Below are 13,203 nucleotides of genomic sequence, written 5' to 3'. Positions count from 1 at the left end.
AGTAGCAACTGGAATCGGGTCAAAAGACCTTGTAGAACTCAAGTTTTGGCCGAAAAAGGCATATTCGGTATTTTCCGAACCGTAGCCATAACCGCAGGTTATGAGCAGGTTAAAATTAATTAAAAATCTTTAAAATCCCAAAATATTATTTTACTACAGTGAGTAAAAGTTTTGGTGACGAAATCTTGGCTTAGGTAGGCGTTATGCTAATTGCGCCGTTTATTACAAAAGTTTCTTATAAATGCGCTATTTAGCATAACTCCTATTCTAGACCTCGGATTGGCGTGAAACTTTAGGGACATGCTTAGAGTTTAGTAAGCAAAGTTATGGTCCCTTCACGTGTCCGAAATACTCGTTAAATTTTAAAAAGGGCGTTACGGTCAACTTTTAAGTAATTAACGGAAATGCGTAAAAGACTCGGACAAACAACGAACCAGTCATAGAGGGTGATACCATCACGTGACCTGGTCCTAAGAGAGTCCTAAGGCATATCTACATTGTATTAAAACGGGTCAGAACTGAAGTCAAAGCAAAAGTCAAACTTTTGCGACATTCGGCTCCGAACCGGGTCAATATATCAAATGGCCGAATCAAACGAGTTCAGACAAGTTTATATACTTAATATCATGTTTTATAAGTATTCAAACAGGTTTCATATCATCTATATTACAGATTATGCAAGAATCGCAAAAATGGCTTTCTGTTGACTTTTTAAGTATACGTTTGACTCGACATTTGAACTAGTTAGAGTGGTGATCAGTGGGAACCCTTTTTGGAGTTTATTACCCATACAAATACCAACTTATAACTACTTTTGATTCGAGATATGACTGAGCCATTAAGAACTTATCTCGAAGTCAAACCGTGGTTACGACGGTTTGATTTTTAGCTATTTAACTAAGTAAAACTAAACCACAAAGGATTTAAACAACTTACAGAAGCTTGAGCACTATTTAGGATGATAGAATAAAGCTTGGAAGCTCCAGAGATGATCAAGAGAATGTGTTTTGAGGTGTGGTGAACTTATGCATACAATAGGCCTATTTATAGTGCACAACTTGCCTCTAGATCATTACAACACATCCTACAAATGAGTATGGATGAATGGCAGGTGTCCTAAGGTGTTATGGGTCGAGTAGGGGGCGCCCATACCTCTGGGAAACCCATTCATATATGTTTTACCGCTTTAAACAGCCAACAGCCAACTTTCTGTCGCTGGGCATCGCTTATGGACCGTATGGTTTGGGCCTTGCGGTCCGTAAGCCTGTGGCGGAGACAAGCTTAATCATTCACCCCTTTACGGTCCGTAAGGCAGGACCCTCGCGGTCCGTAAAGGTTATTTTTAAATCTTTTTCAATCTTTTGTAATGATTAATAAAATCCTTGTATTTAGTAACGAAATCTTTGGTAATTAATAACCTGACCTTTCGGGTTTGAAGGGGTAACTTTGCGATTTGGCCCTAGATTATTTACAACTAAGGGCCTCGTGTTATTTACCCGTACTGTTAAGTCCCCGGTTATCTTGTTAATTATTCGGAAAGCCTTAACTTTCATTGTTGGCGCTTTTAATCCTTCTCGTACGAATTTGATCATAACTTTCTCGTTTTAAAACGGAACTTCGCGGAATTTATATATTACATTCTAGTGAGCGTATTTTACTGTTACAAAGCCTTGGGTACGTCAAAGGGTCGCTCAGAGGTATAATTAAACATGTTGACACAGTTAACCCCCGCAGCTTGTAATCTCTCACTTTCTTCCGCGTTTCGCTTCCGTACGATCCATGATTTATTCGTTTGAAGGTACGAGCATCGTTTAGGGTCACTATACAGTATACTTACCCTTGTTTGACATTTATAACCCTCGAATTTATATACTTTCAAGGTTTGTCAACATTAGTCCTTTATTAATATTATACGCCACGTGTAAACTCAAGACACGTGTCAATGCATTATTGGACGCAAAATTTCGAGGTGTTACATCCTCACCCCCTTAAAATAAATCTCGACCCGAGATTTACTCAAACAAATAGGGATATTTCTCCTTCATCGTGGATTCAACTTCCCACGTGAATTCGAGACCTCTCCGGGCATCCCATTTAACCTTAACTATCGGCACATGTTTTCTTCGGAGCTTTTTCACCTGTCGGTCTTCAATCGACAAAGGCTTCTCCACAAACTTCAAGCTCTCATCTATATGCACATCTGTGTGTGGGATCACCAATGATTCATCAGTGAAGCACTTCTTTAGATTGCAGATGTGGAACACATTGTGAATTCCATTGAGCTCTTCTGGTAAGTTCAATTTGTAGGTAACTGACCCGACACGTTCGATAACCTCAAAAGGTCCTATGTATCGCGGGCTCAGTTTACCCTTCTTACCGAAGCGCATCACCCCCTTCCAGGGTGATACTTTTAGTAACACTTTTTCACCTACCTCGAAGTGAAAATCTTTACGCTTTGGATCAGCGTAGCTTTTCTGCCTATCACGGGCAGCTTTGAGACGTTCCCGAATCTGGACAATCTTGTCCGTTGTCTCGAAAACTATCTCTGGTCCTGATAATTGGACCTCTCCGACTTCCGCCCAACAAACAGGCGATCTACACTTCCTACCGTATAATGCCTCGAAAGGCGCAGCCTTTATGCTGGTATGGTAGCTATTGTTGTAGGAGAATTCGATTAGGGGTAGGTTCTTATCCCAACTACCACCTAAATCGATAGCACATGCCCGCAGCATGTCTTCTAACGTTTGAATAGTACGCTCACTCTGGCCATCTGTCTGAGGATGGTAAGCCGTACTAAAGTTCAAACGTGTGCCCAAAGATTGTTGGAAACTCTTCCAGAAATGAGACGTGTATCTAGTATCTCGATCAGAGATAATAGACACAGGTATGCCATGTAAGGCTACAATCTTATCAACATATAACTGGGCCAATGTATCGGAGCTATAAGTCTCCTTGATGGGTAAGAAATGAGCTGACTTAGTCAGTCTATCGACTATAACCCATATTGTGTCGTTTCCTTTGCTCGTTTTTGGTAACTTGGTGATAAAATCCATAGTTACACACTCCCATTTCCATTCAGGAAGTTCAGGCTGTTGTAGCAAGCCAGATGGCTTTTGATGCTCAGCCTTGACTTGCGCACAAGTTAAGCATTTGGCTACATAAGCGGCTACAGACTTTTTCAAGCCTATCCACCAATAGTTTGCCTTTAAATCCTGATACATTTTGTCTGCTCCAGGATGGACAGAATATTTGGAACTATGGGCTTCCTGGAGGATAACATCTCGTAGTCCTCCATAAATAGGAACCCATATTCGTCCATTCAATCTCAAAAGTCCATCCTTGTGAAGAGTTAACTGCTCCTCAGTTACTCCCAACTTTTCCTTAGGATAATTAGCTTCTAACACAGCTTCTCTTTGTGCAGCTAACACCCTTTCAATCAGGTTATTCTTTACTTCCATCCTCCTAGCATTGATTCGGATGGGTTTCATCCTTTCTTTCCGGCTTAGGGCATCAGCGACTACATTCGCTTTGCCGGGATGGTATCTGATCTCACAATCGTAATCATTTAAGGTTTCCATCCAACGGCGTTGCCTCATGTTTAATTCCTTCTGATTAAACAGATGTTGAAGGCTTTTGTGATCTGAGTAGATCACAAACTTGATTCCGTATAGATAATGCCTCCACAGTTTTAGTGCGAACACAACGGCACCCAACTCCAAGTCATGGGTGGTGTAATTCTTTTCATGCACCTTTAACTGTCTTGAAACATAGGCAATCACCTTGCCTTTCTGCATGAGCACACACCCCATGCCAGTGTGTGACGCGTCGCAGTAAACTACGAACTCTTCGGTACCTTCTGGTAGCGTCAACACAGGGGCGTTGCTTAGCTTTTGTTTTTAGATATCAAAGGACTCTTGCTGCTTAGGGCCCCAAACAAACTTTTCCTTCTTCTTGGTTAGAGAAGTTAAGGGCGCAGCAATCCTTGAAAAATTCTCAATGAATCTTCTGTAGTATCCTGCCAACCCCAGGAAACTACGGATCTCTGTGGGCGTCTTTGGCTCTTGCCAATTCATGACCGCCTCTACCTTAGCGGGATCCACCTGGATACCACGCTCGCTTACGACATGTCCGAGAAATTGGACTTCTCGTAGCCAGAATTCGCATTTAGAGAATTTGGCGTAGAGTTTCTCGTGATGTAGCAATTTGAGAATACATCGTAGGTGTTTCTCGTGGTCAGCTTTGTTCTTTGAATAGATAAGAATGTCGTCGATGAATACGATGACGAATTTGTCTAAGTACGGCTTGCAGACGCGATTCATGAGATCCATGAACGCAGGCGGTGCATTTGTGAGCCCAAAAGGCATCACTAGGAACTCGTAGTGACCGTAGCGAGTCCTAAATGTTGTTTTGTGTGCGTCTTCATCTCGGACTTTCAGCTGATGGTAGCCCGACCTCAAGTCGATCTTTGAGAAATAGCTAGCCCCTTGCAATTGATCAAACAAATCGTTGATCCTTGGCAATGGGTATCTATTCTTTATCGTGACCTTATTAAGTTCACGATAATCGATGCACAGACGCATCGATCCGTCCTTTTTCTTAACAAACAGGACAGGTGCTCCCCAGGGTGATGAACTAGGTTTGATGAAACCTTTTGCTAATAGTTCATCCAGCTGGGTCCTTAATTCCTTCATTTCAGTCGGTGCTAGCCTGTAGGGTGCTCTAGCAATAGGAGCTGCTCCAGGGATGATATCTATTCTGAATTCCACTTGCCTATCTGGTGGCAACCCAGGTAGATCTTCGGGGAAAACTTCTGGATACTCCGAAATGACGGGAATGTGCTCTATCCTTGGTTTGGGCTCTTCTATAATCACCTGTGCCATGTAGATGACACAACCTCTTTTTAAACATCTTGACGCCTTGAGCATAGATACGTCCTCGGGCAATCCATACTGCGTATCTCCTCGAATGGTGAGCGATTCGCCAGTCGGGGTCTTTAGCACAATTTGTTTTCTATTGCAGACGATCTGGGCCTGGTTGTGGGACAACCAGTCCATACCCAGAACGATGTCAAAACCAGCCAGATTAAAGGGAAGTAGAGATAGAGGAAAAAAATGGTTCTTAATGGATATCATACATCCATCTAATATAGTGGAGACGGTTTCTACTCTGTCGTCTGCTAGCTCCACCTCGTATTTCACATTTAGGGTTTTGACAGGCATATTCAACAGTTTGCAAAATTTTTGGTCTACGAAGGATTTATCAGCGCCTGAATCGAAAAGTACTCTTGCAAAGACATTATTCACGAGAAAAGTACCTTTGATTACGTTGTCGTCCTGCAACGCTTCCTTCACAACCATTTTGAAGACTCTAGCGTTATTCTTTTTGGTTTCTTCAGTCTTCTTGGCGAATTTGGGGCAGTTGCTTTTAATGTGCCCCTTCTCACTACAGTTGTAGCAGGTCGCGTCTTTAATCTTCTTACAGTCCACAGTCTTGTGGTCTTTGGACTTGCACAGTCCACAAGTATGCGTCTTTGACTGGGACTGTGAGTTCGGCCCAAACCTGCATTTCCCAAAGTGGAATTTTTGGCAGTTTTTGCACTTGGGCTTCTCTCCGGATTGTTGCCCAACTTTTCTCGACTCGGTCCCTCTCTTGCCATCACCGTTCCCACGGTGTTTCTTTCCCGACCTTCGTGAGGTATCGTCCTCACGCTTCCTCTTCTCGGCCTCTTTATTCCTCAGCGTTCTCAGTCAGACCGCGTCCATTGTGAGGGACAAAGAGAGGTCAGTTACAGACCTGAAGGTCGTTGGCCGAGAGGCCTTCACACTAGCCTTTATCGCGGGTTCTAACCCCCCGATAAAACGAGCGATTCTCCTTGGTTCCGGGGTTACCAGACATGGAACCAAGCGAGACATCGTGTTGAAGCTCGTTAAGTAGGCCTGGCAGTCCAGGTTTGTCATCACCAATGACACAAAATCAGACTCTATCTTCTCCACCTCATGTTGAGGGCAGTAATTTTCTTTGATGAGAGAAACGAATTCCTCCCACGTCATGTTGTATAGCACAGCTTTTCCCGAGGCTTGAACCAATGCCCTCCACCAAGCCAGGGCCTCGCCCTTAAACGATTGCGACACAAACTTCACTACGTCCCTTTCCGCACAGCCACTGATGTCCACCACAGTGTCCATCTCATCCAGCCACGTCATACATTCGACGGCACCTTTCTCCCCTGTGAAGTCTCGGGGTTTACAAGACACAAAGTACTTGTATGTGCAGCCCCTGGCACGGGAAGCATCAGTGTACTCCCTTTCACGACGAACACTATTTTCATTTGACGAGTGATTGTCGTCGTCCTTCTTGGGCTTGGACGAGTGGTTATCGTCGTCCTTCTTGGGCTTGGATAGTGGTTTGCTGTGGGATTTTGAGTGTGTCTTCGGCTTAGAGGGTGGTTTGGACACGGTCCTGCTTCGAGATTCGGTATATTGTCGATCTAGAGCTGCTTGAACAGCGTTGTCGACAAGAGCCTTAAGTTGAGCGCCCGTTAAATGTACTTGGGCATTATCATAATCATCTTCACTTGTATGACTATTCTCTCCATTAGGATTCGCCATAGTAGCTTGTATCTGCTGCAGAAGATAATGAAAATTTTATTTAGGAGTTTATTATAGAATTGTCTTTTATGGCAATTCATTAACCATGGTAACGAAGACCATATCCGGTTAATTTGTTACTCACTTTATATTTAGGATTTGAACATACTTATCCTATTCACAATTAATATTGTTAGTGGCATAAAAGCCTAGTCACGAGGAAGTTATTATAATATTAGCCGAGATTACAGAGAATCAAGGTATGAAGGTTTGAACTGTAGTTCTTTTACCCTTTCTGACAGGGAGTCATAGACCACCACTGTCTTTTGTCTTATATGACAATAATTATGGCCCATAGGCACTACATCACTAATGGATGTTTGATAAGGTTGGCCCGTAGGCACTACATCGCTAATGGATGTTTAACAAGGGATCATCTTCATTGATGATTTAACCCATGATTTATTATATCATTGATTTGGGCTTTGGAATCCTTTAAAGGATTCTTGAATAAGAATGACGTGTGCGATTTTAACGAATCACATCTGCCATGATTGTTAACATGCTTACAGAGGTTAACAGGGATCTGAATCTTTTAATTAGGTCTTACCATCTTGGCCGGATCTTAAAAGACACCTGGCTAGGTTTCACTCTTAAGATTCTTTATTTAGGCAGATCAAATCAAAAGGAATGATTTTGATTTATTTCATATATAGTAATAACAAAATGAAATTCATAACATAACATTCCAAAACTTTAAACACGATTACACACTGCCCTAAACGGGACTTTTAACAAGTACATACCTACATAGAGGTTAATAAAAGACAAGTCCACGCAGGGACTAATACTAGATGGGTGTCCGCGCAGGGACTAAAAGATAAGTCCACGTAGGGACTGAAATATGATAAGTGTCCACGCAGGGACTAAATTGTAAGTATAACAATCCATAAGGAGACTAAGGGTCTCGTTTCTTCTTCTTGCCCTTCAGTAGGTTTGCCAATCCCTTGAGGAATCCTCGGTGGCTCTTACGTTCTTCCTCGAAGTCTCTTTCCACACGGCTCAAACGGTGGAGTATTTCTTCTTGTTCAGGTGGGGAAAAACGTGGTTGTGGCGTCGGTTGCGGAACTAGAGGTCTAGGAGGTGCTGGATACCCATGAGCTGAGTAGTCCGGTATTCCCATGTTTCCATATGCTCCGTCTGGATATCGGGCATTATACCTAGCCCCTACCACATATGGGTCTTGCTCATAGTTGTAATTGTAATGTGCGTGCGACAATGGTTCAAACGGGTTGTATGCCGTTGGGCCCATGTACGCAGGTATTGGGTGGTCATACCCAAACGGTGGCGAAGACGGTGCAACTGGTGCGGAGTTCGCCTCCTGTACTTGACTTGCAGGTCCTTCTTCTGGTAGTGGCGGGTAGTGGCTACTACTAGAGTGTCGAGGGGTGCTGAAGTGGAAATCCCCTCCTCCTCGTGTGGACATACGGGCATTTGTCCTCCTACGCCTTGGCGGATCAGGCATTACCGGCTGTACCGGTGGCGGAGGTGGTGGCGTTACTGCCACGAAACGTGGATCCTCGGAGGGATCTTGCGGATGTTGCGGCTGTTGTGATGTCTGTGGCGTGTGGTACCACTCGTGTTGATTAAACAATGCCATGAAGCTATCTGGTCCCTGATAGGGTGTGCCATAAAAGGATGACCCATCAGAGATTTCTATTGGATGCGCGGGCGTACCACGAGCAGGTTCTGTCGGATCCGTGTCCTCATACATATGGTCTTCGGAGAAGTGATCTTGTGGTCCTAACGGAACAAAGCCAGCAGGCTCCTGTATGTAGTCAGCTGGATTAAACTGACCCCTGAAGTATGGAGTAGGATCGTCAAAAGCACGGTGCGATACCGAACGCTGTAGAGGTATGTAGGAGGGTTGAGGGTTGTTGGGATCATTCTCGGAATCTGGTCCGAAAGAGTGACGGTATGATGGCGTCGAGCTGTGCGAGGTGGAATGCCTCGCAGGTTCGAAAAGGTTTCTCCGTCTTTGCGGTTCTTCACTCCTTATGGTCGAAGGAGCTCGCGTATTTGAAGGACCAGCTTCGTGATCGTGGTGAGTGACGATCTCTCCTCTGCCTCTTCTTCCCCTTCCTCTTCCTCGGAAAATTACAGGTGCCATATTTCCTGCTTTTTAAAAAAAAATTAAATAATAATAATAAAAGAAAAAGACAAATTTGGAATAACAATTCGAATTTGTCCTATGTTCTTGTCTAGACTCAAGTATGTGCAATTGTGTCACTGAGATTAAACACATTAGGATAGTGTTTAATTCACTCAATGTTGGCTCTGATACCAACCTGTCACACCCCGATTTCCACGTGTATCACCGGTGGGCCCGGTGGGGGATTACCGTGATGTAGTTGGCAACAATATAATCAAACCACACAATTATATGAATGCACAGCGGAAGCATAAAGATAAATATAATTCAACCTTTGATTGTAATATCAAGTGTATCACAAATAGTCGAATGGTATCCACAGGGGATCAAAATAACAATAAAAATATTGTTCAACAGACAAGGCATCAAAGCTTGCGAGACTTCTTAAGATGCTAAGGAACTATTGCCAGCCGATTACGTGTAGTACCTGCACTTAATCTTTTTGGGAAAATACGTCAGTTTACACTGGTAAATACATTCAACCGACACTTTTGTAAAATGTTTATTAAAATTGATTTGAATGCACTAGGCACAAACTCTTTTATAACTTGGGAAAATTATTTAATATTATAATCTTGTGAACGAATTACATGTTCCTTCTTTGCGTTCAGTAGCCCGGATCTAGTCCGGGTTAAAGATCAATAGACACACCACATTGCGTAAAACCGAGGTGGGTAAACCATCGGCTACGTCTTTTAATAGTATAGACATAATACCGGGTGTACGCCTACACCCGTCTGTCAAGGTCGTGGCCATTTCTTTGAATGATGCCAAGGATATCCGGGACATGGTCATTAACCCCCCAAAGGCTTTTAAGTAACAAGACTGTTTAAATGAGCCGATCAAATTATTCAATTAACCACCTAAGCGATGGAAGATTTGATGCTCAATCAAGCGGTATTTTATATACCGTAACCCAAGCCCGTATAAGGGAAAATAAGTTAAAAGTATTTACCTTTGCAAGTATTGTCCTTAATCGATTAAATAACAGATATATTTTACTGGGGCTCCTATTCTGGAACGAAGGTTTTAAAATAACCTATTAGAATCCTAACGGGTCTTTATATTAGCCGTAGCCTAGACCGGTCAGTTTCGAGGGATAGATACGGTTTAATCGCGTGAAAGGCGAATACCGAGAATGGAATGTGATTCTGACCCAACAAGTTCGGAGACTTGTTTTATATGGGTTTAATATTCACACTCTGGATCTTGGGGTCAAAATAATATGGTTTTACCCGTATCGGCCAATTTATGTAAACTAGTTACATAAGCCGAACCGTGCGCGCAATAGGCGCAACGGGTAACCGTAGGAGTCCTACACTGTTTTCCTAAGTCAATATACTATAAAGAGGTTGTGGTATCGGTAGGATACCTTCCATAATGCCCGTAACGAGTTTTAGTTCATTATACGCCCCGTAGGGGTTTTCCGGTCATTTTAAAGACTTTTAAAGGGTTTTCTGAGTTCTACAGGAAGTCTGAGTTTCCCGATCAGTTTAATAAGTCTAAAATACTTTATTCATTATTTAAAATCAGTAGCAACTGGAATCGGGTCAAAAGACCTTGTAGAACTCAAGTTTTGGCCGAAAAGGGCATATTCGGTATTTTCCGAACCGTAGCCATAACCGCAGGTTATGAGCAGGTTAAAATTAATTAAAAATCTTTAAAAATCCCAAAATATTATTTTACTACAGTGAGTAAAAGTTTTGGTGAGGAAATCTTGGCTTAGGTAGGTGTTATGCTAATTGCGCCGTTTATTACAAAAGTTTCTTATAAATGCGCTATTTAGCATAACTCCTATTCTAGACCTCGGATTGGCGTGAAACTTTAGGGACATGCTTAGAGTTTAGTAAGCAAGGTTATGGTCCCTTCACGTGTCCGAAATACTCGTTTTATTTTAAAAAGGGCGTTACGGTCAACTTTTAAGTAATTAACGGAAATGCGTAAAAGACTCGGACAAACAACGAACCGGTCACAGAGGGTGATACCATCACGTGACCTGGTCCTAAGAGAGTCCTAAGGCATATCTACATTGTATTAAAACGGGTCAGAACTAAAGTCAAAGCAAAAGTCAAACTTTTGCGACATTCGGCTCCGAACCGGGTCAATATATCAAATGGCCGAATCAAACGAGTTTAGACAAGTTTATATACTTAATATCATGTTTTATAAGTATTCAAACAGGTTTCATATCATCTATATTACAGATTATGCAAGAATCGCAAAAATGGCTTTCTGTTGACTTTTTAAGTATACGTTTGACTCGACATTTGAACTAGTTAGAGTGGTGATCAGTGGGAACCCTTTTTGGAGTTTATTACCCATACAAATACCAACTTATAACTACTTTTGATTCGAGATATGACTGAGCCATTAAGAACTTATCTCGAAGTCAAACCGTGGTTACGACGGTTTGATTTTTAGCTATTTAACTAAGTAAAACTAAACCACAAAGGATTTAAACAACTTACAGAAGCTTGAGCACTATTTAGGATGATAGAATAAAGCTTGGAAGCTCCAGAGATGATCAAGAGAATGTGTTTTGAGGTGTGGTGAACTTATGCATACAATAGGCCTATTTATAGTGCACAACTTGCCTCTAGATCATTACAACACATCCTACAAATGAGTATGGATGAATGGCAGGTGTCCTAAGGTGCTATGGGTCGAGTAGGGGGCGCCCATACCTCTGGGAAACCCATTCATATATGTTTTACCGCTTTAAACAGCCAACAGCCAACTTTCTGTCGCTGGGCATCGCTTACGGACCGTATGGTTTGGGCCTTGCGGTCCGTAAGCCTGTGGCGGAGACAAGCTTAATCATTCACCCCTTTACGGTCCGTAAGGCAGTACCCTTGCGGTCCGTAAAGGTTATTTTTAAATCTTTTTCAATCTTTTGTAATGATTAATAAAATCCTTGTATTTAGTAACGAAATCTTTGGTAATTAATAACCTGACCTTTCGGGTTTGAAGGGGTAACTTTGCGATTTGGCCCTCGATTATTTACAACTAAGGGCCTCGTGTTATTTACCCGTACTGTTAAGTCCTCGGTTATCTTGTTAATATTCAGAAAGCCTTAACTTTCATTGTTGGCGCTTTTAATCCTTCTCGTACTAATTTGATCATAACTTTCTCGTTTTAAAACGGAACTTCGCGGACTTTATATATTACATTCTAGTGAGCGTATTTTACTGTTACAAAGCCTTGGGTACGTCAAAGGGTCGCTCAGATGTATAATTAAACATGTTGACACAGTTAACCCCCGCAGCTTGTAATCTCTCACTTTCTTCCGCGTTTCGCTTCCGTACGATCCATGATTTATTCGTTTGAAGGTACGAGCATCGTTTAGGGTCACTATACAGTATACTTACCCTTGTTTGACATTTATAACCCTCGAATTTATATACTTTCAAGGTTTGTCAACATTAGTCCTTTATTAATATTATACGCCACGTGTAAACTCAAGACATGTGTCAATGCATTATTGGACGCAAAATTTCAAGGTGTTACAACAAGGCCAAAAGAATCATTCAAAAACAAATGATAAAGTTTCAAAATCACATTGAAAAATCAAAAGGGTTCAAAACGATATAATAAATCATTTGAAAATAGAAGATTGTTTTTCAAAAATCGTTTTAGAAAACTGGGTTCTTGTTTTGGTGATCACCTAAGGATAGGTGAAGTGCATGTTTTAAGATCTAAACACAAGATAACTTGTGTTGGGGTCCTAGAAAGGTTATAGTCTAGGTCAAAGCATTACTAATAACCTAATTCCCTATAACCATTGGCTCTGATACCAACTCTTCTGTCACACCCCGACCATGTAAAACATCAAACCGTGGCGGAAACGTCGGGGAGTGTTGTAATAGAATTATTGTTCCACAACCATGGTAATTAAAATAATATTTTATTCATCACCTAAGGGTGGAATATATTGTTTCAAACGAGAACCAACAAGTCACATTGTCTTTAAAATAAAAGAAACAAAAGTGCATAACAAGTTTTAACTAGTCTAGTTCCATTTTATCGTCACTAAGGCCCAAGTCCACCCTAGCGTGTCACGAACATCCTATGCATTAGCTCCTGAAACACATAAGCGATTGATTAGATCGCTTACCCTTACGACCCTAGACAAGCACAAAACTAAAAGCGACGAGCTAAACATGCTAGAACATGTTTAGTAAAGTTAGAAAACAGGTTTGGTATTAAAACAAATGGTTTTAATACCCTAGAGTAGTTTGGTTACAAAATACGCGAGAAAACACATTTTGGTTGAAACTACGACTCGTCACTGAGCCTAGATAACGTGGAAATCAGTAGGAATAGTCACTAGAGACTATAACCATCGTGATTACGCTCACGTTATGAAGTTCAAACAAACTTCGCGTTGACCATAAACTGGTCAAT

The sequence above is a fragment of the Helianthus annuus genome, chromosome 5, assembly GCF_002127325.2.
Source record: "Helianthus annuus cultivar XRQ/B chromosome 5, HanXRQr2.0-SUNRISE, whole genome shotgun sequence".
NCBI lineage: Eukaryota > Viridiplantae > Streptophyta > Magnoliopsida > Asterales > Asteraceae > Helianthus > Helianthus annuus.
The sequence above is the reverse complement of the archived record's forward strand: the minus strand, read 5'-3'. Positions refer to the sequence as shown.